The 24987-nt window shown below is 43.1% G+C and overlaps 1 long non-coding RNA gene across 1 annotated transcript in view; it reads left to right on the top strand.

Moving 5' to 3' along the window:
• The window catches only part of Gm30094 (predicted gene, 30094), a 31416-nt gene extending 27147 nt beyond the window's left edge, over positions 1-4269 (top strand). The window contains exons 3-4 of the long non-coding RNA NR_166834.1: positions 2288-2462; positions 4027-4269. This is a non-coding gene — a long non-coding RNA (predicted gene, 30094). The remainder of the gene's footprint in view (positions 1-2287; positions 2463-4026) is intronic.
• Positions 4270-24987: the final 20718 nt, after the last annotated feature.

The following is a 24987-nucleotide window of genomic DNA, read 5'->3' as shown; positions in this document are numbered from 1 at the left end:
CATGTACGGAGATCCCATTAGAAAGAAAGAAAGAAAGAAAGAAAGAAAGAGAGAGATAGAGAGAGAGAAAGTGAGAAAGGAAGGAAGGAAGAAAGAAAGAAAGAGAGAGAGAGAGAGAGAGAGAGAGAGAAAGGAAAGAAGAAGAAGAAAAAAACCCACAAGATCAGAAACCATAATATATAAGCCAAAAACCAACCAAACAAAAAACACTCCCAAAAATACCATTGAGTTTGTTCTGTGACGGTCATCTACTGCTGGGCGTGAGGCCTGCCTTTGTGTGTGCTGTGACCAGTGATCAATTAGAGATACGTTCTGGGTTAGGGAATAGGAGCATGCGTCTACTTCCCCTCTCAATGTTGGGTCGTGAGGAGCTCGCCCTACTAAATCAGCAGCCTACTAAGGAGAATGACGTTAAGCTGACCTTAAGTCATGCGCACACTAACTGCTAATGAAGAGTTTGCAGGTCAGTCTTGCTAGAGGAAGATGTCTCAATATTCCCAGGCTCAAGCCTCGGCACAATATGAAGCTGAGATGGAGCCAGGGGAAGTTGAGGGCTTGGGGCCCAGTCTCACCCAAAATCCCATTCACCTTTGCCAGTTAGGAGTTACGGTGTCACCTCAGGCCATTCGCTGAGCTGGAGTTTCAGAGTCTTTATCTGTAAATGAGCTGGAATACCTCCCTCTCGGTGGTGTCAGGAGACCCAGCTGAGAGACAATATATCTACTGACAGACAGCTGCTTAGGTTTTGTGATTAACAGTACGGTATTATCTCTAGGGCAAGCTGATTTCTGGGTTAGCTTAGGTTTCAAGATGGAGTAATTTCCTTCTTTCAGGATCTGTCCCAATGTCAAATGTTATGTGGGCTCCCCAGAGAGTGACTGTACTAGAAACAATTGCCATTTGGTGTCTGTTATAATATAAGGGGCTGGTATGGCTATCTGTGTATGTGCTTATATAATCTCCCAGCTATCCTATGAGGCCAGGGCTATTTATTGCACGTCACAAATGAGGAAAGAAAGGCTCAGAAAGGCTAAAGAAATTGTCCATTACCTAGACAGCAACCAGCAGAGCCAAGAGCCATCCCCAGCCCCGTCTGCTCCTCCGACTCCTGAGTGTTAGTGATCTGGCAGAAACAGGCTCCTTTGTAGTTTGTTGTGGGGTTTGGCAAATTTCACCACCCAGAAGACATAAAAAGAATTATGGAAGATAATTTTAGAAGTGACATGGGGGTAAATTTTAGAAGCTGTTGGGGGGAAATTTTGCCACAAACCCCTCCATTTTTGCTTATTTTGCTCTGTTCTAAACATGCAATGCACACACATCGCCTACCTCTGTGTGTGTGTGAGTGTGTGTGTGTCACCTCCCAAATTGTGTGCAATAGTAGGTGGAAGTGGTGGGAAGAGAAAATTTGCTTTTTTAGAGAATAACAGACTCATAGTTCTGGCGACAATAAGGATGGCCAGAGTCCCAAAATATAGTCCAAAGGGGGAAAATATGTTTCCGAGCTTCAACTTCAAAGTCTTACCACACTATCCTCTTGAGTTCTGGGCAGGCCTCGTACATTCACTAATTAACTTCCTCCGTCTTCTAAATTACCAGACAGATTGGAGGGGGGGGATTACCTGGAGCCAAGCTTGTAGCTTGCCTAAGCCAGGTTTTCTCAGCCTTGGCATTGTGTGCGGTGAGAGCCGGATGGTTCTTTGTGGTGGGGGTTGTCCTGGGCATTGTAGGATTTGAGCGGCAGCCCAGCCTCTGCTCGCTGAATGCCAACAGCCCCCACGGTTGTAATCATCCAAAGGTCTTCAAGAATTGTACAGTGTCCCCCGGTTGGAACCTGTTACTCCGTAACTACTCATCCTCTACAACTCTGTCTCCACTGAGAGCTCCTGGTAGTCATAACTGGAACTGCCCAGGACTAGAAGATGCAATTTCTCACAGCTGGAGAAGCCTGAATTGAGAAGAGTCTTCCTTAGAGGGAATCTTCTAGAATCTTCTGTGTCTCTTCATATTCCTCTGGTACATAGGCATATTCTGCCCTTTCCTTCTGTCACTGTGGCAGGGTCTTAAGGACTTACAAACATCTTGTATACCTCGGATTCTTCTCTGGACTACATACACCTTACCCCATCAACAGCTCCTCACTGGAACGATGGCCCCTCCCCATCCCCATTCCATCTCTGCTGAACACTTTTCCAGTGTGGTTTCTTTTCTCCTTTAAGTGAGGGGAGATATCAGACAGGAACATTGGGAATGACTAAAAGCTCCTGGTCCCTTCATTCATTTCCAGAGGGAAGTGATCAGCGACCTACATATGGATCTGGTGAATAAGAAAAACACCTTTCCAGAACCTTCCATGTTTACTTATGTCAGCAAACCTCTGGTCAAGAGGCCCAAGCCTGGGAATAGAAGGGTCATTGTGTATTCTGGGTCAACCCTGCTTGGAAGGCTGTGAAGCCTCAGAGGTAATGACTACACCTCAGCTAACTAAGATAATCATTATTGAGGTGACCTTGAGGTTGAGTTGGGTAGGTGATGCTTTGAAGGGCCCATGCTAGGAGTGAGCAACTCTGGTCCTCTTTGTTTTTTGGTTGTGTGTGTGTGTGTGTGTGTGTGTGTGTGTGTGTGTGTGTGTGTGTTTTCTTTCTGGGACCCCCTTCTGCAGACAAGGCTCTGAAACCACTTCACAGAGCCTTTGTTACGAAAGCTGACCACACAACCACAAAACATGATTATCCCTTCGGTCTTGCCCTCCCGATGGCCAGCTTCTCCAGCTTGAGTCTCACAACTGAGGCCAAGCTAAGTTGCAAAGCAAGTTTTATAGCAAGTTCCCAATGACAAAATTATTCAGAAAAAATCTCTGAAATGCTATTAGTTGAATCTGATTTGACTTATTAAATCAAGAGACATCTATCCATCTCCCTTGCCCTTCTTCTTGATGGCGCCTTGCACTTGATGGCACCCAGGAGTTCAGACCAGTATATTGTATTATAGCAGAAATGAGGGTATCTGGAAGGGCCAAGAATATGCAAGCCCTTCATGCAGGGCCCCTGGGGAGGTTCCAAAAGCTCTGAGCCCAACTGCTAAGGCCTCCTCATGTTGTGTGAACAGGCTTTCACCAGCCAGCTTGCCGTGGTGGTGCAGCGAGTAAGGCCAATGCAAACAACCTATTAGAAAGCAGCTTAAAACCAACCCTAGCTCACATGTTATGGTAATAGCTTCATAGTCCTTCCCATTAACGCTAGAATTGTTATTTATATGTGTGCATATGTGTAGGGTGGTAGGCGTGACCATGAGAACGTATGTGTGTATGGAGGCCGGAGGACAATCTTGGGAGTCACTACTCAGACATGATCTGTGACCCCACCCTTTTTGAGGCAGGGTCTCTTACTAACCAGCAACTTCCCAAGTAGGGTAGGGTGGCAGTTTGAGTGGCTACATGGCTCCTTTTGTCTCCTCCTTCCCCAATACTGGGATTCTAAGCATGTACCATCATACCTGTCATTTTTCCCCCCACAAGGGTCCTGGGGATTAAACTCATATCCTCATGCTTACATCATAGCACTTTACCAATACAGCTATCTCCTTGGCCCCAACATTGGAATTTTAACTCAAGTTCAAACTAGTGTTGGTCCTCTTGAGGTTCACAGTAATGTGACCCACTTCAGTTGTCATCTGAGACAAAGCAGAGACACCTATAGGTACCCAGAGCATTGCTTAGAAATGGGGGAGGTTTACTGAACTCTGTGAAACTTGGAGTCAGTCACCTTCAGATGAGAAATATCATTTATGGTAGATTAAGAATTGCTTTGGTGCCTCATTTAACAATGAGGGCTATAGTCCCTTTCTTAGATGAGGCTCGTAAGCTGTAAGTCTATGTTAACGATAGGGTCACTGACATTAGAGTCTCCTATTAGTGAAATCTACTCCTCTTCAATACTAAACTTTGAAGAGACAACCTATACATGCATGATCTAGAAGATCGCTACACTGTCTAGTTTCAATCATTATCTTTCTGAATTATTCCAGGTTCCCAAGAGAATCAATAGCAGCTGGTCGAGGATGGCTCAGTGATTGAGAGCACCGTGGCTACTCTCCCAGAGAAGCTGGGTTCAACTCTTAGCACAAATGTGGCAATTAACAACCTCCATCACCAGGGAATCCAGTGCCCTCTCCTGGCCTCTGCATGTACTGTGGGCATACGCGTGGTGTACAGACATGCATACGAGGAAAATGTCCATATGAATAAAATAAAAATAAATATTTTTTAAAAGAGAAAGCCAACAGGGCATGTTTATTTCCTGTCTCTCGATACATATGTATCTATCTTTAGTCATCATCCCTCTAGCTATGATTGATTTATCTATCTATTTGGAGGAGAGTTTATTTTAAGGAACTGACCCAAGTGATTTTTGAAAACTTGACAAGTATACTGGCTAGTCCTTTGTCAACTTGACACAATTTGACACAAATGACCTCAGTCATTTGGGAAGAGAAAAATCTCAACTGAGAAAAATGCCCCCATCAGATTGGCCTGTAGGCAAGCCTGTAGGGCCTTTCCTTGATTGGTGATTGATGTAAAAAAGGCCTACTTCAATGTGGATGGTGCCACTGCTCAGTAGGTGGTGCTGGGGCGTTTAAGACAGCAGGCTAAGCAAGCTATGTGAGAGAGGACAGCAAATAGAACTTCTCCACGGCCATTGCTTTCAGTTCCTGACTCCACATTGCCACCTTGATTTCCTGTCCTGTCCTGCCTGTCTCAGTGGTGGATTGGTACCTGGAAGTGTAAGCTGAAATAAACCTTTTCCTCACCAAGATTTGGTGATGGCGCTCTATCACAGCAATAGAAACCCTAACCAAGACAACAGACCCACCAAAATGTGCAGCAGCAGCAGCAGCAGCAGCAGCAGCAGCAGCAGCAGCAGCAGCAGCAGCAGAGACTAGGGAAGAGTTGGTTTCCGAATCAAACGCAATACCAGGATTCCAAAAGTGTTCTTGTTCAGACAGGCGAGTCTTTTATCTATTCAGCCTTCCAATGATCCAATGATCAGATACGGAAAGAGGAGGAAACATCTGGAGTCTTGATGTGTGAAGTGTTTCTAGGTGTAAATAGCTAGGCTTAAGCTTGTTAAGGAGGTGTTCTTTTCTTTGGTTGATGTTGCCCAATCGGAATCCAAGCCAAGTGTGGCAGCTATAGGGTCTCTAAGTCCCAACCAAGTGTGGCAGCTGTGGGGTTCCTGGTAAAGACGTAGTTCTGAATCTCAGCCAAATGTGGTAGGCATGGGTTCCTGGCACAAAGGTGTCCTATAGAATAGCAGAGATTCCTAAAGGAATATAAATCAGGAAATATAGGTAGGAGGGATACTACATATTCACTAACGGGAAAATCCAAGAGATATTACAGTTCTAAACATTTATTCGTCAAACACAAGGGCACCCAAGTTCAGAATGGAAACACCACTACAGCTAAAATCACATATTAACTGGTACAATGATAGTGGGTGTCACCAATATATAAGTCATACAGACCCAAACTAGATAGAGAAATTCTGAAGTTAAACGATGCTGTGTAACAGAATCTACAGACAATTATACCCAAATACTAAGTGATATATTTTTCTTCTCAGCAGCCATGGAAATTTCTCAAAAATTGACCACATATTAGAACACAAAGAAGAATGCAACAGATTTTTTTAAATTGAGATAACATCCTGCATCCCATCTGACAACTGTAGAATTAACTGGATATCAACAAATAACAGAAATGGTAGAAACAGCAAAAAGTACAGAAACTCGTTGGAAGTTCAACAACTCATTACTGAATGAAAATTGAGCTAAGAAATTTAAAACGTTTTAGAATCACATGAAAATTAAAACAAAACATACCCAAATCTATGTGACACAGTGAAAGCAGTTCAAAGAGGCAAATTCATAGCACTAAATGCCTACACATACACTTACAAAACAAAATGAAAAACTGGTGAAACCAGAGAGCAACAATTTAAAGATACGTTTGAAAGTTCCTTTAAAAAAAAAAAAAAACAAAAGGAGTAGATAAGAAGGAATAATCAAAATTAGGGCTGAAATCAGTGAACTAGAAACAAAACAAAACAAACAAACAAACGAAAGAATCAATGAAATAAAGAGTTCATTCTATGAGAAAATCAACAAGATTGACAAGCTTTTAGCCAAATTAACCAAAAGGCAGGAAGAGAAGATCCAATTTAATAAAATTGCCATGAGAAGGGAGACATTATAACAGACACTGAGGAAAGTCAGAGACTCACAAGGACATACTTCAAAAATCTCTATTTCACCAAACAAGGAAACAAAAAGAAATAGATAAATCAAGATGAAATAAACAATTTAAGAAGATCCATAAACCCTAGTGGAAAAGAAGCAGTAATAAAAATCTCCTATCCAAAGAATATCCAGCACCAAACGGATTCATTGCAGAATTCTTCTAGACTTTCAAAGAAGAGTTAACCCCACACTCCTCAGACTATTTGCCAAAATAGAAAATGAAGGAAAATTCTCCACTTCTTTTCACAAAATCACAATTATCCTAATAACAACTACACAAAGACCCATCAAAAAAGAAAAGTACAAACCAATAGTCCTTTTGAACATAGATGCAAAATCTTTTTGGTAAAATACTTGCAAACTGAATTTAAGAACATATCAAAATGATTATCTTATTATCAAGTGGGTTCAGATATTCAGAGATGGCTCAGCATATCTAAGTCAATAAATATATTACATAAGTAGACCTAAAGTCAAAAACCTCATGACTATTTCATTAAATACAAACAAACAAAAAATTAACAACATCCTTTTATGATAAAAGTCCTGAAGTGTCTAGGGATGCTTGGTGGCATAAAATGTGACATCGTGACATTGTCTCCCCTATTGTATTTCAATTCCTTTCTATTTCAATTCCTATCTATTTCAATTCCTTTCATGTATGTAGATCTTTTAGGTTTCCATATTTTTTCAGAAGTTCTTTAAAGTTACTTGTCCTACCGTTCCACTTTCCTCACTCCTTAGCCTCATTCTAGTCTCCTCTTATATCGCTTTGTAACTCCACACCATATTTCCTTTTCTATGGACAATTCCCTCTTCCCCATTGATCCCTCAATACCTATGTAAGCTCTGTGGTTATTTGTATTGAAACTCATTTCACCTAAACCTTGGAAGCTAACAACCATATATAAGAGAATTCATTCAATATTTGTCTCTTGGGATCTGGGTTACCTCACTCAGGATGATTGTTTCCAGTCCACCTACTTACGTGTGAATTTCATGATTTTGTGTTGCTGGTGTTGTTTATGTTGAATAATAAGTACCCCACTGTGTAAATATGCTACATTTTCTTTATCCATTCATCAGTTGATGAACATGTAGGCTGTTTCCAGTTTCTGGCTATTATGAATGGAGCAGCAATGTACATAAATGATCAAATATCTCTGAACTAGGATGTAGATAGAGTCCTTTGAGTATATGCTCAGGAGACGTATAGTTGGATCTTGTAGTGCATCAATTTCTGGCCTTTGGAGGATCCCTCACCATGATTTTCATGGTGGTTATATCAGTTCACACTCCTGCTAGCAATAAATAAGTGTTTCCCCATTCCAGTGTATTCAACAGAATGAGCTGTCATTTGCTTCATTGATCTTGTCCATTCTGACTGGGGTAAGAGGAAATCTCAAAGTACTTTTGATTTGCATTTCCCTGGTGGATGGGGATGCTGAAAATATTTTCTGATCCTTTAGTGTTTCATCTCTTGAGAGCTCTCTGTTTAGTTTTATTTGCCATTCTTAGTTGGGTTATTTGTCTTCTTGATGTTGTATTTTTTAGTTCTTCCTATATTTTACTTACTAACCCTCTCTCAGATGTATAATTGGTAAAGATTTTTTTCCCCTTTGCTCAAATGATAGTGACTAAAGCTATCCAAAAGCTTTGAGGCTTCATGGGGTCCCATTGGTTAGTACTTGGGTTCTGTTCAGGAAGTCCTTTTCTATGCCACTGAGTTCAAGCCTATTTCCTACTTTGTCCTCTGTGAGGTTCAGAGTGTCTGGTCTTATGCTGAGGTCTTTGATCCATTTGGAGTTGAGTTTGGTGCAGGGTAATAAATATGGATCTGTTTGCATTCTTCTAAACGCAGGCATCCAGCTTGACCAACACTATTTGTTGAAAATGTTGTCTTTTTTTCCAGCACTTATTTCTGGCTTCCTTGTAAAAATTCAGGTGTCCATAGGTGTGTGGGGTTTTAATTCTATTCATTGACCAACATGCCTTTTCTTATACTGATACCATGCTGTTTTATTATAATAACTCTGCACTATAACTGGAAATCTCCGATGGTGATACCTCCAGCAGTTCTTTTATTATTCAGTATTCTTTTAGCTATCCTGTTTTTGGTGGTGGTGGTTTGTTTGTGTTTCCATGTGAAACTGAAGATTGGAGGGCTTTTTTTTTTTTCAATTTTCATGAAGAATTGTGTTGGAATTTTGATGGTGATTGCATTGAATCTGGAAATTGCCTTTGATAGGATGGGTATTTCCACATTATTCCTACCAATTCATGAGCATGGGAGATTTTTTGTTTTTTTGTTTTTTTGTTTTTTTGTTTTTTTGTTTTTGTTTTTTTTTTTTTTTGAGACAGGGTTTCTCTGTATAGCCCTGGCTGTCCTGGAACTCACTTTGTAGACCAGGCTGGCCTCGAACTCAGAAATCTGCCTGCCTCTGCCTCCTGAGTGCTGGGATTAAAGGCATGCACCACCACGCCTGGCTGGGAGATCTTTTTATAACCTGGTGTTTTCTTCAATTTCTTTCTTTAACGTCTTAAAGTTCTTTATTATACAAGACTTTGACTTGCTTGATTAGAGTTATCCCAAGATATTTTATTTTTAAAATGCTACTGTGGACAGTACTGTTTTCATGGTTTCTTTCTTAATACACTTGTCATTTTGTATATAGGAAGATTACTGACTTCTATGTGTTAATTTTGTATCTTGTTATTTTACTGAAAGTGTTTATCAGCTGTACAAGTTTCCTGGTGTAGTCTTTGGAGTCTTCTATGTACAGGATCATATAATCTGAAAATAAAAGTACTTTGATTTCTTCCCATCCTATTTGTATCCCCCTGATGTTATTCGGTTGTTTCATTGCTCAAGCTAGACGTTGAGTACTCAAGTACATTCAATAGGAATGGGGAGAATGCACATCCTTGTCTTGTTCCTAATTTTATTCGAGATGGTTTGAGTTTTTTTCTGTTAAGGATTATGGACACTGGAATTGCTATAAACCACCTTTATTATGTTGAAGTATGTCCCTTGTGTCCCTAAACACTTCAGGATATTTATTGTGGATGTTGGATTTTGTTGAATTTTTTGGCATTTAATGAGAAGATCATGAGGGTTTTGACTTTCAGTCTATTTGTGTAACAGATCATATTTATTGACATATATGTTGAACCATCTTTGAATATCTGGGATAAAGCCGACTTGATCATGGGATAATCTTTAATATGTTCTTAAATTCAATTTGCAAGTATTTTATTGAAAAAAATTTGCATCTATGTTCATAAGGGATATTGGTTTGTACTTTTCTTTTTTGATGAGTCTTTGCGTAGTTTGTTATTAGGGTAATTGTAGCTTTGTGAAAAGAATTGGAGAATTTTCCTCCAGTTTCTATTTTGACAAATAATCTGAGGAGTGTGGGGTTAACCCTTCTTTGAAAGTCTAGTAGATTTCTGCAATGAATCCATTTGGTGCTGGATATTATTGGTTAGGAGATTTTTATTACTGCTTCTTTTTCACTAGGGTTTATGGATCTTCTTAAATTGTTTATTTCATCTTGAGTTAACTTTGGTAGGCTGTATATGTTAAGAAATTGATCCATTTATTTTGTGTTTCCTTGTTTGGTGAAATAGGGATTTTTATACTGTGCCCTTACGAGTCTCTGGCTTTCTTCAGTGTCTGTTATAGTGTCTCCCTTCTCATTTGGATTAATTTGAATTTTCTCTTTCTGTCTTTTGGTTAATTTGGCTAAAAGCTTGTCAATCTTGTTAATTCTCTCAAAGAATGAACTATTGGTTTCATTGATTGTTTTGTTTGTTTGTTTTTTGGTTTGTTTCTAATTCACTGATTTCAACCCTAATTTTGAATTTTCCTTCCCATATACTCCTTTTGGGTATCTTTTTGTCCTTTTCATTTTTCTCCTCCTCCTTTTTTTTCCTCCTCCTTGATGTCTTTTTCTTCTCTTCCTCTTTCTCCTCTTCTTCCTCTTCTTCTTCTCCAAATATATCTTTAAATTAGTGCTCTCTGGTTTCACCAGTTTTCTGGGGTTTTGGTTTTTTTTTTTATGTATATGTGTAGGCATAGAGTGCTATGAATTTTCCTCTTTGAACTGCTTTCACTGTGTCCCACAGGCTTGGGTACATTGCATTTTAATTTTCATGTGATTCTAAAAAGTTTTACATTTCCTTCTTGATCCAGTCTTCATTCAGTAGTGAGTTGCTCATCTTCCAATGAGTTTCTATACTTCTTGTTGTTTCTGCTGTTGTTGATATCCAGTTTAGTCTACAGTTGTCAGATAGGATGCAGAATGTTATTTCAACTTAAAAAAATGTGTATCTGTTGCATTCATCTTTGTGTCCTAATATGTGTTCAATTTTGGAGAAATTTCCACGGCTGCTGAGAAGAAAAATATATCACTTAGTATTTGGTGTGATTTTTCTGTAGATTCTGTTATGTCCATTTGATTCACAGCATCATTTAACTCCATTGGCCAAGAACCTGAGATAAAATAGGTCATGGGTAAGAGGAAACTCTGCTACTAGTATTCTGCTAAAGGAACATAGCACTAACGTGGTTCCTACTGACATATCATTGTACTCATAGAGCAGAACATTGCTCAGCCCTCGCCAGAGAAGCTTCTTTTTCTAGTTGATGGTAATTATCAAGGAAACCCACATCTGGACAATGTGCAGAGAGTTAGAGACTTTGGAATCCACAGTCCTAAATGCTATCTCTTTTTCAAACCCTTTCTCTCGAGGCTTCTGCTCGTCTATACAGAAGAGGAGACAGAAAGGTTGTAAGAGCCCAAGGTGGCGATGACTATAAGTGTTCTCCAGACACAACAGGACTCACACATTAGAGACACACACTAGAACTCACAGAAACTGACAACATGCACAAGCCCCACACAGGTTTAAACCAGAAAAGTCTCAGCACCAAGAAAGGAAACAGACACAAAGTCCCACCCCTCATCAAGAAGCTATTTGCAATTGATAGCTGTTGGGAAAGCACAAATCCGTTTTCTCCAATGGAGTGTCACTGGCAATATCAACCATACTCTTAGGGTAGGCTTCGTGGCCAGGAGTAGTTGGTCAACACAAAATAGACTTCACAGTTGTGTGTGTGAATGGGTGAGTATGCTCATGTGTGAATGGTTTTGGTTTTTTGGGTTGTTTTGGTTTTGGTCTTATTGATAATTTTTTGCTTACCTGTTTTCATTTCCATTGGGGTTTTGTTGTTGTTGTTTTTCCTAATATTTTGCTTGTCTTATTGGGTGAAAAAGAATATAATATTGGTGAGGTGGGCAGGATCTGGGAGGAGTTGGAAGTGGGGAAAGAATACAAAAAATATTAAATTAAAATACAAAAAAAAAGACAGCCAAAGAATACGAATCAACTTTACTGAAGTATAGTGTTCATGTTAAAATGCAGCCACTGAATTCTGCAAATGTGTATGATTACCACAGTTGACACTGAACATCCCTGTCACCTCAGTTCCTCCAGCTTCAGCCTATGCCACAGCAGACCAGCTTGGGTTTTAGAATTCCATGTTAGCAATGTTCTACAGTACAGAGCCCTTCCCATCTGCCGTCTTTCATTTGCCATATGCTTCAGAGACTCAGACACACTGTTGGCGTGTGTCAGATGTTTGTTCCTTCCTACTAAGTCCCATTCCCTTGCGTGGCTGTCCCTCAATGTATCTACTCATTCACCAGCTGATGGACAGCTGGGCCGTTTCCAGATTTTTTTTTTCTTAATTTGTTTGCATTTTGTTTTAGTTTTCTTATTTGTTGCTATTGATCAGACTCCTTTCCTGGTACAAAAGTTTATCTGACCTGTCGTGAGACTCTATCCCATTATTCCCAAATATTTGGGGAGACTTCTGATTCTGGTTTTGCTTACAAAATAGCAATGATCGAAGACCCTTATTGCATTGAATATTCAGTCTTTTGCCTTAGAAAGGAATGGCATTGATTCTATAGAGTTGTTTTTCATTTCCATAGGCTGTACTTTACTGAACATCAACCACAAGGATGGTCCTAACTCTGTCTCCCTGGCCCTTGCTTCACCTAGAGTGCATCAGGACCTCAGATTGAGGAATCAGCTTTCCCAGCTATAGTGGGGGAGATTAAGAAACTGAAAGGTAACATGATAAGTTTACCCAACACCCATATAGTCCACTTCTTTCCCCTTAGCAAAGAAACCTGAAAGCCCAGGCTCAGGTAGTGAGCCTTGGGATCAGTGACAACATTCTCTTCTCAGGCTCTCCAAGGGCAGGGATGGCCAATGAGAATTTAGATAAGTGCCTCCTAGGAATTCCATTGCATTTCTGACTAAGGTAGTGATTCTGAACCTGTGGGTGTGACCCTTTGGGGTTTAACGACCCTTTAGCAGGGGTCACATGTCAGATACATGTCAGTTATCCTGTGTATCAGATAGCCTGCAAGTCAGATATCCTGCATGTCAGATATTTACATGATGATTCATAACAACAGCAAAATTACAGTTATGAAGTAGCAACGAAATAATTTTATGATTGAGTGTTGCCACCACACGAGGAATTAACTGTATTAAAAGGGTCACAGCATTCGGGGGATTGAGAACCACTGGACTAAGCGACAAGATATAAAACACACTCTCTCCTTTATCACGGCCTTGAATGTGGGTGTTCCAATGCAGCCCTGACAACCATCTTGTGCCATCAGAAAACAGAAACTGGAACTATGCAGAGTTTTTGGGTCTGCGGGCATGGGAGAGCATTGCTGGTTGCTGTCCCACTCTGTCCTCTGGGAACATCTGATAAATAAACTCCCATGTATTTAAGCTGCTGTTTAAAAGGTCTTTGTTGCAGCTAAATAAATCCCTAGATTATGCAGGGAGGTTCTGAAAATGAAGGCTAGAGCAGATGGAAAACAAATATCCTCCTTCTTTGACTCGGGCGACGTTGTCTACAAATAGAATCCACCACTTCTCAAATCTCTTCAGATCTCGGAGATTTTCCTTATGCCGCATGCTGTTCCCCAAGGAATACAGTTGGTAACGCCATTGACTGTGGGATCTTGGACAACATCTCAACCTCTCTGCATCGCATCGCTGTTTCTTCCCGTGGAAGGGATGGGTGACAATAATCGCTGCAAAGAGCTAAAAGGGATTTTAAAAAAGCAAAATGAAGTTTTTCCTTTACCAGTGTGTGTGGAAACTCAGTAACTGACGTCGATGGTAAAGGAGGAGGAGGAGGGGCACGGGGAGGAGGAGGAGGAAGGGGAGGAGGAGGAAGGAAGGAAGGAAGGAAGGAGAGAAGGAAGGAAGGAGAGAAGGAAGGAGAGAAGGAAGGAGAGAAGAAAGGAAGGAGAGAAGGAAGGAAGGAAGGAAGGAAGGAGAGAAGGAAGGAAGGAGAGAAGGAAGGAAGGAGAGAAGGAAGGAAGGAGAGAAGGAAGGAAGGAGAGAAGGAAGGAAGGAGAGAAGGAAGGAGAGAAGGAAGGAAGGAAGGAAGGAAGGAAGGAAGGAAGGAGAGGAGGAAGGAGAGAAGGAAGGAGAGAAGGAAGGAAGGAAGGAAGGAAGGAAGGAAGGAAGGAAGGAAGGAAGGAAGGAAGGAAGGAAGGAAGGGGATGAGGAAGAAAGAGGATTAGGCAAAGCACAGAGTTCTCTTGTAGCCACCCTAGGACACCAGCTTCGCCAGCATTTCCATTTTCTTAAAGCCCAACTTGGCTCTTAATGAGGATTTCAGAAATAGCAGATTTGATCTGCCACTTCTTGCTTCCCCTGCTACAAAGCTTCCGTCAACACGATCTGCTGTTATTAATCCACCTCCCAAGGTGTGTGGGAGGAATACCAAGTCTCCCTGGCGTGTATCCACCACCACCCAGCTTTCCCCCCGGTGTGTGCTGACTACTGAGACTCACAAGTAACCAACCCTAACCATGGAACCTTCTCTTCTCACATTAAACTTCACCTGACTGAATTTGCATCAAAGTTCTCAAATAATTTGGATTCAGTCATTTTAACTTTAATTTACATCCTGTGTTTTTCCATTTCTCACTTGCTTTTGTCTTATCTACAAATTTAATCAAAGTCGGATTTTACCTTCAGGTTGGTAATGAACGCTGTTTATTGGATAATACAGTTTCCGGTCTTGCGCCCTGTGGGAGTGCTCTCCGTTCGGATTCGGATTCGGATCTAATTTAAGATGCCGCCAGTGATTATTTAGATTGACCATTTGTCAACAAAACCCAAAATGACGTTACTGTCAAATCTTCCAGGCTCCAGTCTTTTAATTGCTCTATGAATTGCTTGGGTCATAGGTTTCACATCAAATAAATGTTTAAATGATTTCCACTGAATTCCCCTGTGGGGTTTCAAGTCTATAATTGTGTTCAGAAATGGTTGAGCCTATATTAGAAAGAATAATTGGAGGCTTTTGAATCTGCCTGGCTTGTTGCTCATTAGATTCTCTTTCACCATGTGCGTAGAGATCAATTTTCTTATTAAATTTCTTAACTTCTTACCTGGAATAGCAGGCAGACCAGGACGATATTCATTTCCTGAGTCACTGCATCTATTAATCTTTTCCTGAATCTGAAGTTTGGAAGTATGCAAGGTCCTGGGGTCCTACTGGTATCTTCAGCAAGGGCCACCATGGCTTTAAGTAGCAAGACCCTAAAATGTCTCCCACTTCTGTTTAAGAACTGAAGTCTAGAAATCCCTTAACTAGTTAGTGGCCACCTATAACATTTTTTTTTTTTTTTTTTTTTTTGGTTTTTAGAGACAGGGTTTCTCTGTGTAGCCTGGCTGTCCTGGAACTTACTCTGTAGATCGGGCTGGCCTTGAACTCAGAAATTCGCCTGCCTCTGCCTCCCAAGTGCTGGGATTAAAGGCATGTGCCACCACGCCCGGCTATAACATCTTCTAATCAATTTTTTTTCTCCATCTTTGCCAAGTTTGTCCACTCACCCTTACCACACCCTACTTCTAGGGGATATTTGACCATACCTCAAGACATTTTTGGTTGTCACCTCTTGAATGCCCAACAGCAATACGACCACATCAGGAGGGTAGGACCAGAAACACTGCTGATCGCCTGGCAGTGCACGCTACAGCACCTAGCACAGGCTGACCCTGAACTGCAATCTGCCTACCGTTATCCCGGATAGGAATTTAGGTATGCATGACTATGTCTGCTTTCTCCTATCTTTTTGATAAGAGGTCTTCCCCACCCCCTGGAAGTCGGGGGTCTAGCCTATGCTTGCTTGCTTTGAAAAAAAGAGATGGCTCCCAGGAACGTGTTAAGTCATTACTGTTGCTGGTAGAAACTCCCTTTGTAAAGTGGGTGGAGGACAGCCTCTGACTTGAACTTTGTGAAACAGCCCTGTGTGGAAAGGAGGCCTGGGACCTGTAATCAGGTTCTAGCTGGAACAAGCTATTTTTCTTTTGACAACATTTGAGCTTTGAAAGGATCAGTCCAGGAACACAGCCTCCCTCTGACAAAAGCCATGGTACTTTGTCAAATCTCGAAGTGTGGGTTCATTGGAAAGAACCATTTGCCCCGAGGGTTTTGCAGTCTGTGGTGGGTCTGGCTTCCTGTGACAGAGTTCTCTTTCCAGGCCGGAATCATCTTCTTGTGGACCCTCACCCCCACCCCTGGGAAGAGGCTCAGGATATTTTGAAGTTTTTATTCTTTACTTTGCTCCTAGGTTAACTGATCATCCCCATTTACTGAGGGAATGGAACGGATTGTTAGCTGCTAATACTCAGCTTTCTCACTCCAGAGGGGAAAACTTGTTATGTTATTTTTATAGTGTTGGGGATTGAGCATGCTGGCAAGGGCTTTTCCACTCAGCTACAACCCCAGCCCAGAAAACGTCATTGTAACACACCCATGCATTCAGGGCCTGGGAAGAAAGTTCACTGGAAACTCAGCAAGGACAAAGGTCCCTATCCCTATAACCCACGAAAAAGCCAGCCATGGCAGCTCGCATATCTGTGGTCTTGGTGCTATTCCTATAAGGAGACAGGGAACCAGGAATCTCTAGAAAGCCATGGGGCATTCATACAGAGCCACACGTACACACACACACACACACACACACACACACACACACACACACACACACGGATAAAAAGATTTTTTTAAAAGTGGTCTCATCAAAAACATAGAGCAGTCAGGGAGGAATTATTATAAAATTATGGTTCTCTTTTCCTCCAAGTCCAATTCCCTGGGGTCAATAGTTAATGGCTTGTCTGATAGTTTTATGAGAGTTTATCTGAGAGGGTTCTCGCTGGTCTCGTTTTACAAGGATGGACTTTTTTTTTTTTAACCTGTTCCCTAACAATGGCCATCTAAGGCAGTTACCTTCTCAGTATTGCAGAGAGCAGCACATGGCATGGTTTTTGTGTGCATTTGTCCACAGCTCTACACAGTACGATGCCCACACTGGAGACCCTGCACAGAAATACCTACAGACCCAGCCAGACACTTGCTGCTCATGTTTTAAAATGACCTGTGGCACATGTCTAAATGCTGTTGTGTGCCTGGGAGCTGGTTAAGGCCTGGTTCGATTTACTTTTACTTGAGGTCTCAGGCTAAGCTGCTTAATGGCTTCCAGCAAATTAGTGTGGAGGGCGTAGCGTGGCTGGGAGGCTCCCTGGAGCACCTCCGCAGTACCTGGCTCTATTGAAATTTCTGGAGCAAATTAACCGTTAGTCTCTATGAGCCGAACGGGAGTGATAAAACTGGTTTTGGGGTGGCGTGAAGGGAGCCCAATCTTCATCTGTAATTTATGAATACAGCTGTGAGCTAATCACCAACCACTAATCCCCCCTCAGTGTTGGGGTTTTTTCATCCAAGGCCATAAATGTCCTAACTAGGCAGGTTGAATCATGAGTGAATTCTTCCGTTTGAGCCATTCCCACCACGCGTAACTTTCATGTGTTCTAAGGAAACCAGATGAACTGAAGTTTAATTGATCTTTAAAATAGGAGGGCCTACTTTGAAAGGAGAGGTCATACTGGTTTGTTCTGGCTTGTTTGAGGAAGGACAAGAACGCGTTAAAGTCAGCATCCCATTATACTGCGGCGAAAGTAGTATTGTGAAGATGGCAAAGACAAGATTAAACTGGCCTCCTTGGGGCCTCCTGCTTGTCATCATTCAGCTTACAATGCGGTAGCTAGCTGCGGTGACTTCCAAAGGAAGGAGCTGAGATGACAGGCACACAGTAGCCTCAGACGCTGAAGGACATGGCCATCTGTGAGAATGTGAACAGAGTTTATGCTTTCCCGTTCCCATAGCTCCCAACAAACCAATACAAAAATCTCCCTAACGTCTCTCTCTGGTTTTTATGTTACACTTAGCTTTGCCAGGACTCTGAACTTCAGCAGAGCAGGCTGCTTATCTATCTCAGAGCCTCCACACCTGTCCCTGGCTCTCCCACAACAACAAGTACAGAGAGAATGAGGGAAATCTGAGCAAGCCTTCTGTAATCCATGGCAGCGATGAGATCTGCTACAGTTCAGGGGACATCAGGTCTCTGCTTGCTGCGGGCTTGGTGGACAGAACTCTCACGTAAACCCTGGAGTCCACGGGCAAGAACCGTTGGACTGAGCACTGGGTCCCCAATGGAGGAGTTAGAGAAAGAACTGAAGGAGCTGCAGGGGTTTGCAGCCTCATAGAAGGAACAACAATAGCAACCAACCAGACCTCCCTCTCCCCCCAGAGCTCCCAGGGACTAAACCACCAACCAAAGAATACACATGGAGCAACCCATGGCTCCAGCCACATATGTAGCAGAGGATGGCCTTGTTGGTCATCAATGGGAGAAGAGGCCCTTGGTTCTGTGGAGGCTCTATGCCCCAGTGTAGGGGGAATGTCAGGGTGGGGAAGTGAGAGTGGGTGAGTGGGTGGGGGAGCACCCTCATAGAAGCAGGGGGAGAGGGGGTTGGATAGGTGGTTTTTGGAGTGGAAATGAGGAAAGGGGATAACATTTGAAATGTAAATAAAGAAAATATCTAGTAAAAAAAAAAAAAGAGAAGGGAACTGTCAGCGCGTCCAGGTGTTTCCCATTGAACAGACAGGTATGATGGTCCAAGTCGTCACCCTGTCCTAGGACTAGGTTGGGCCTGACTGTAGTCTCTGCATGGGTGTATTCAATTGCTACAGTTCCGGTGCCCTCCCCCCCACACCCCCGTGGGTAAACATCTTCAGAGGTTTCTGAGTAGCGATTGTCAGAATTACAGCTGAATAACTAACGTTTATTTCCTCTACAAACACCATCTGTTTGAGAGAAAATGGTAACAGGATAAAGAGAGGATGCTAATAAGCAATAGGGGGAAGCAAACTATGTATGTACATCTGTGAAGACTCTCTCTCTCTCTCTCTCGCTCTCTGTCTCTGTCTCTCTGTCTCTGTCTCTCGCTCTCGCTCTCTGTCTCTCTCTCTGTCTCTCTCTCTCTGTCTCTGTGGGGAGGTGTGGATGTGTGTGTGTGTGTGGGGGGGGGTGTTCAAGCATTCTAAGAGAAGACCTCCTTCCATGAAGAGAAAGCTTCACAGTAAGGAAGATGGCAATGGGATTTTCCCATGCAGCTTGAATTCCACCACTGAGGGAGAGATGCGAAAGACTAACGGCATCCAGTAGCGAATAGCTCTGAGCATGCGCAGGCTTCCCTCCACCATCAGATTGCCTCAGAGCGTAGGAGTTGAAATCTACACCACAGAGCTCGGTCTCTAGCACACAGATTCCAGCCATGAGCAATGGCTATGTGGTAAATCGAGCACTGTGTGCTTCTCAAGGGTCATAGAGATCAGTTCTAACAGCAATCATCACCCAATCAGTTGCCATCAGCATCCAATAACCATCCTGGACTGGCACCTTTGGGGCCAGCTCACAGCTTGGGAGAAAGGAGTTTGCAAGGGTGAGTGCAAATGTGACTGAACAGGAGAACAAAGGATGTCCCACAAGGCTTTTCTTTCAAATTGATTTTTATCACATTGTATATATTTGACTTAACTCGTGTGGAGGTCAGAGGGCAACCTGAGGATGTTGATTCTCTCTGTGGATCCCTCGGATAAAACTCAGACCATTGGGCCTGGCAGCCAGTGCCTGTCCTCACCTGCTGAAACATCCCTGCTGGTTTTTTGTTTTGGGTTTTTGTTGTTGTTGTTGTTGTTGTTGTTGATTGGTTGGTTTTTTTGTTTTTGTTTTTGTTTTTGTTTTTCCAGACAGGGTTTCTCTGTGTAGCCTTGGCTATCCTGGAACTCATTCTGTAGACCAGACTGACCTCAAACTCAGAAATCCACCAGCCTCTGCCTCCCAAATGCTGGGATAAAAGGCATGTGCCACCACTGCCTGGTTTCCCTGCTGTTCTGTTCCAGACATTTTTATTTATTTTAAATTAATTTTATTACACGTATTTGTCCATTTGTATGTGGGGGGGGGGACTTCATACATCCAATGGTGCGCGTGTCCAAGGCTAACTTTTAGGGGTTGGTTCCCTCCTTCCGTGATGAAGGATGGTCCTGGGAATCAAACTCCAGTCCTTAGGCCTGAAGAAGGGACCTTTACCCACTGAGCCATTTTGCTAGCCCTTATGCCAGAGGTTTTATGACAGAAAGAGAGGTTGGGACAGAAGTCACTAAAAGATATATAAAAGATAGATAGATAGATAGATAGATAGATAGATAGATAGATAGATAGATAGATAGATTTATATAGTACAATAGTGTCTTAGCTAAATAAGATAAGGCAAACAAATAAGTTAAAGCCAGCTGAAACTGTGTTCCCTGGTATAAGTCCAAGTGAACTCTCATGGGTCTTGGAAAGGCTTCTTGTTGCTTGTGAAGATTTGGGTTTGCATACCAATGCCCCCATTGAGGGATTGGCTGGCTTGTCCAGGCAGTCTGCCCTCCTAAGCATCCTAGCTTCCTACTGTTTCCTAATCTGTAATATGTAATATGCCTTCCTTGTGTATATGAAAAAGCTGGAGAATTAAAGACATGGGGATAATCCAAAGAGTGACACAAATCAGTCTATCACCTGTGGCTCTTAGCATCGGGTCTCAGAATCCCGGCAGATCAGGCCAGGGGAACTGAAGGCTGGAAGGACTCTAAGGTCCTGTGGATACAATGTATCCCACAGACAGCAAGACTTAGCCACATCCCCGAGTGCTGCTGCTGTCCCAGCCCAGGGAGCGGATGATGGATGACTTCAGTCCCAGGAGCCTCCAGTCCCCTCGTAGAGAAATGGAGAATCGCAGGAAGCTCGGAGAGGCTAGAAAATGAGATGCGGACAAGCACCTGGCATCCATAGCACACGGTTGAGAACCGCAGATTCTTCTTTTCCCCAAGGAATTGAGGATGTGTTCCTAGGAGAAAGGGAGTCTAACGAGGGACCAGATTGCTGTTTTCAAACACTTGGAAGGGCTGTCATGTGGAAAGGGAGTAAACTTTTTATGTAGTGCTTTGGAAGCAGAACCCTGTGGGTGGGAATCCGAGGGACCTCTGCTCGGCAGGAGGTAGCACTTGCCACGCTGTTCCACAGAAGAGGCTGCTCCCCGAGAGACCAGGAACACCTGTCACCTCCTATCAGGGAGGCTGTAAATGACATCCCTGCTATGGGAGCGGGGGTGGACAGGATTTCCCTCTCTTCTTCAGAATTCTCGGATCTGTGTCATCTTGTCCTTTTAATTCCTCTGTATACATTTCACTCACAGAAATAAAATATATATATATATAAAATCAATCCCTTAGAGATTTATGAACGTCTTCTGCTGTGCACTTGATGTTAGGCAAAATTGTGTTCTTGCAGCTGGGGAGTGGAGCCCATGGATGGAGTACCTGACCAATGGGGGTGACATCTTAGGCTTAATCCCTGACAGCAGAAGGGAAAAAATGAATCATTACCTTGACAAAAGTACTTGTAGTCAGTCTCCTTAGCCTGGCATCTCTTTTTAGTAGTAAATTATTTACCCCTTTTATTAAAAATAGATTCTTTACTCATACTCTGTATCCTGATTACAGTTTCCCTTTCCTCCTCCTCCTTCCTCTCCTCCTTTTCCTCCTTCTCTCTCTCTCTCTCTCTCTCTCTCTCTCTCTCTCTCTCTCTCTCTCTCTCATTAGAAAAGAACAGGCTCCTAAGAGATGCTAACAAAAACATAACAAAATAAAAGATAATAAGATACAACAAAAACCGTCACATTGCCCAGCAGTGGCGCATGCCTTTAATCCCAGCATTTGGGAGGCAGAGGCAGGCGGATTTCTGTGTTCAAGGCCAGCCTGGTCTACAGAGTGAGTTCCAGGATAGCCAGGGCTACACAGAGAAACCCTGTCTCAAAAAACCAAAAACCAAAACCAAACCAAACAAAACAAAACCCAAAACAAACAAACAAACAAACAAACAAAAAACCCGGAACATTGAAATTGGACAAGGCAAATCAACAGAAGGAAGGGAGGTCCAAGAGAAGGCATAAGAATCGGAGACCTACTCGTTCAGGTAATCAGAGGTCACATACAAATACTCAACTGAAAGCTATAGACAGGTATATATGCAGAGGACCTGGTGCTGGCCCGTGCAGGCCCTGTGTGTGCTGCTTCAGTCTCTGTGGGTTCATGTGAGCCTTGCTCAGCTGATTCAAAGGGCCCTCTGGCTCTTACACACTTTCTGCTGCTTCTTCTGCAGGGTTCTCTGAGCTCTGAGGGGTGGAATTTAATGGAGACATCTTGGTGAGGCATGTGTGTTCCAAGGAAGCGCTCTCGCGCTCTCTCTCTCTCTCCTCTCTCTCTCTCTCTCTCTCTCTCTCTCTCTCTCTCTCTCTCTCGTGCGTGTGTGCATCTGGCTGTGAATTTTGTGTTTGTTCCCATCTTCTCCAGGAGGAAGCTTCTCTGATGACAGCTGAATAAATAATGATCTATGGATATAGCAGGGTGTTGTTTGGAGTCATGTATTGCTATGTTCCTTTTGCAGAACGGTAGTATTTGGTTTTTCCCTTAGTCCCTGACCTATCTGGTCTAAGGTTCTTGGTCCCTAAAGCTGTGTTGGATATGAGTTCATCTCATCGAGTGGGCCTTAAATCAATTCAGATCTTGGTTGGTTACCCGCTCCCCCAGCTTTGTGCCACCACTGCCCTAGCATAGTTCGCAGGCAGGACAGACTGTGAGCCAAAGGTTTTGTGGCTGGGTTGGTGTTTCCAGGTCTCTTTTGGTAACCTGCCGAGTACCTTCCCCTAGGAAAGACACTAGAACGTAGGAAAGAAGGTTCTATGCAGTCTCCAGCCCGATCTCCCAATGTTCACTGAGGTATGTGCAACCCAGAATCTTAACTTAGTGTGTAAGCATGTATTAAAGCACAGACAGGGGGTGGGGAATGTAGCTCAGAAGTCTAGCACTTGCTTAACATGTATGGGGGGGGGGGGCGCTCGGTTCCATCCCAACACTGGAAAAGACAAAAGAAGAAAGTATATTTGTTTCCTATCTCTCTCAGCTTTTAGTATTTACTTAGTTTCAATGTATGCCTGTGAGTGTTTTGCCTGTGTGTTTATAAAGATGCTGCATGTATGCCTGCAGATGCCAGAAGAGGGCTCTAGGTCCCCTAAAAGCTAAAATTACAAATGGTTGTGAGCTGGCGTGTGAGTGCTGGGAACTGAGCCCAGGTTCTTCGGAAGAGCAGCATGTGTAACTAATCGCTGAGTCATTTCTTCATCTTCTCTTTTTTAAAATAAATAAATAAGTGTCGCTAATACTTCTAAAATTTCCTTTGAGCTCCTTTTCAAGTCTACTGCATTTCCCTGTCTTGAGAAGTCCTGGCTACCCCGAAATGCCAACATCTATGAATAGATACAAGAGTCTGTATCCATAAATGATGCAGATGTACCTGCTATCTATTACTATGTAACAACTACGCAAAGGCTTACAACTGTGAGTTTATTTTCTCATAGTTGTTGTTGGTTGGAAGTTAGTGCAGTTATGGTGAGGCATTCTGGCTTGGGAGTGGGGGGTTCCTCTCCTAAGAACATAAGGAGACACTACTAGGGGGTTGCAGTCATCCACAGGCTTGACCAGGCTGAGGGCCCTACCTCCCGGGCAGTTGTTCGAAGGGCTGGGAAGTTGGTGTTAGCCATCTGTAGAAAGTTTGTTTTTCTTCACAGGGACCTGTCCCTTAGGCTCTTACAATGGATGCCTGAGTTATCAAACAGCTGTCTCCATAGCAGGGGGAGGGGATGATTATGAGTTCAGCAATCAGCAAGAGGGACTTGGGGCAGCTACGCCTGTCCACTGTTTCACATCATTGATATACGTACACACGCATGGGCAAATGAATCAGTGATAAGAATAGCCTAAGAAATAATGGTCTTCATTTCAGAGTTTTCAGAACCAAGAAAGCATCTCCTGAGGAGGCGACAAGAGCCCCCTTCTTCCGGCTGAGCTGACTTTTTAATAAAGTCAACTTCCTTGTCTCAGCACCTTGCCTGTGACTTAATTGGCCTATCAGCATGGTTAGCAGCAAGACTTAGGAGCTGCAGCAGTGGCAGCCGCAGTGAAGGAAAATCCAGTGGGGAAATCTGTAGCATAATAGACCTGCTTAATAGACCAGGAATGAGAGACAGCCAGGCAGGCATTAATTCATGGAAAGTTGCCCTTAGCCTTTAGCCCGCTGCTAGGCACGACTAGGAAACACAGTCGGATATTGGTTGGATGTTATGTCTATGGGCATGAATTGTGAAAATTGTTGGAGACCATACCGTGAGAAAGTGGGCCTTTCGCAGCTTCCCACTCTAATAAGCCAAATGGCCTTGTGTTAAGGAGCTGGTTACCCCCTCCTCCCTATTCCCTTCCTGGCACCTGAGGCCGTAAAAAGCTGAATTATAGTCTCCTCTTCCTTATCTCTTCCTGACTCCCAAGACTTCTAAGGACATGAGTTATGTGCTGAGCCCAGCCTGACACCCAGGACTGTTAAGGAGGAATCTACATTCCGGAGATAAGACTCAGAGTGCCTCCCGCCTGCAGTCTGAATTCGGCCTTCATGTCCCCAGATGCCCACTTCTTTGTTCCTTGTTAATTCCCCCTCAGCCCCTCCCTATTTCCCCTCGCTGTGTGCTTATAACCTGGCGTTTCAGCCTAATAAACTGAGACCTTGACAACTCTTTGCTTGGTCTCACTCTTCTTTCTCTCTCATTTCTCTTTCAGGTTTGCGGTCCCCCTCGCACCCACGAATAACTGGGTCCTGCTGGACGGGACAGAAAATATCAGTGTCTCATGAATCTCGACCAAACAGCATTCACTTTGCAAAATGATCTATAAACTGTTGTGTCCTGGGGACATCTGCTCCCCTCCTGCTTTCTGCCTGCCTGTGCTTACTCGGTGGGCCACTCTCGGTGTTCAGTTTGCAGGTTGTACAGAGAGGCTCAAGAGCACAGGTTTTCTCTTGCCAAGGCCAGCCTGACTCCTGCTGTTGGTGAATGTCCTGTCTTCCAACAGCCAAGATACCAACCGTGTGTTCTCAGCAAGGCACTGATTATTCCCTTATGTTTCTCTTGCCAAGCACAGGGCAGGGATCTGTCTAGCTTTTTTCAAAGGAATTGTCTTCTCTATCTGCCAGCCCACAGCAACTGAAGTCACAGCTATGAACAGCACTCCCTCTAAGTTGGGGAACTCAACCATAGCCTAGGAAGTGCAGCCCTGGGCTCCTGCCTCAAACCAAGCAGGCT

Source organism: Mus musculus, chromosome 18 (genome assembly GCF_000001635.26).
Source record: "Mus musculus strain C57BL/6J chromosome 18, GRCm38.p6 C57BL/6J".
In the NCBI taxonomy this organism is placed as follows: domain Eukaryota; kingdom Metazoa; phylum Chordata; class Mammalia; order Rodentia; family Muridae; genus Mus; species Mus musculus.
The sequence above is the reverse complement of the archived record's forward strand: the minus strand, read 5'-3'. Positions and strand labels throughout refer to the sequence as shown.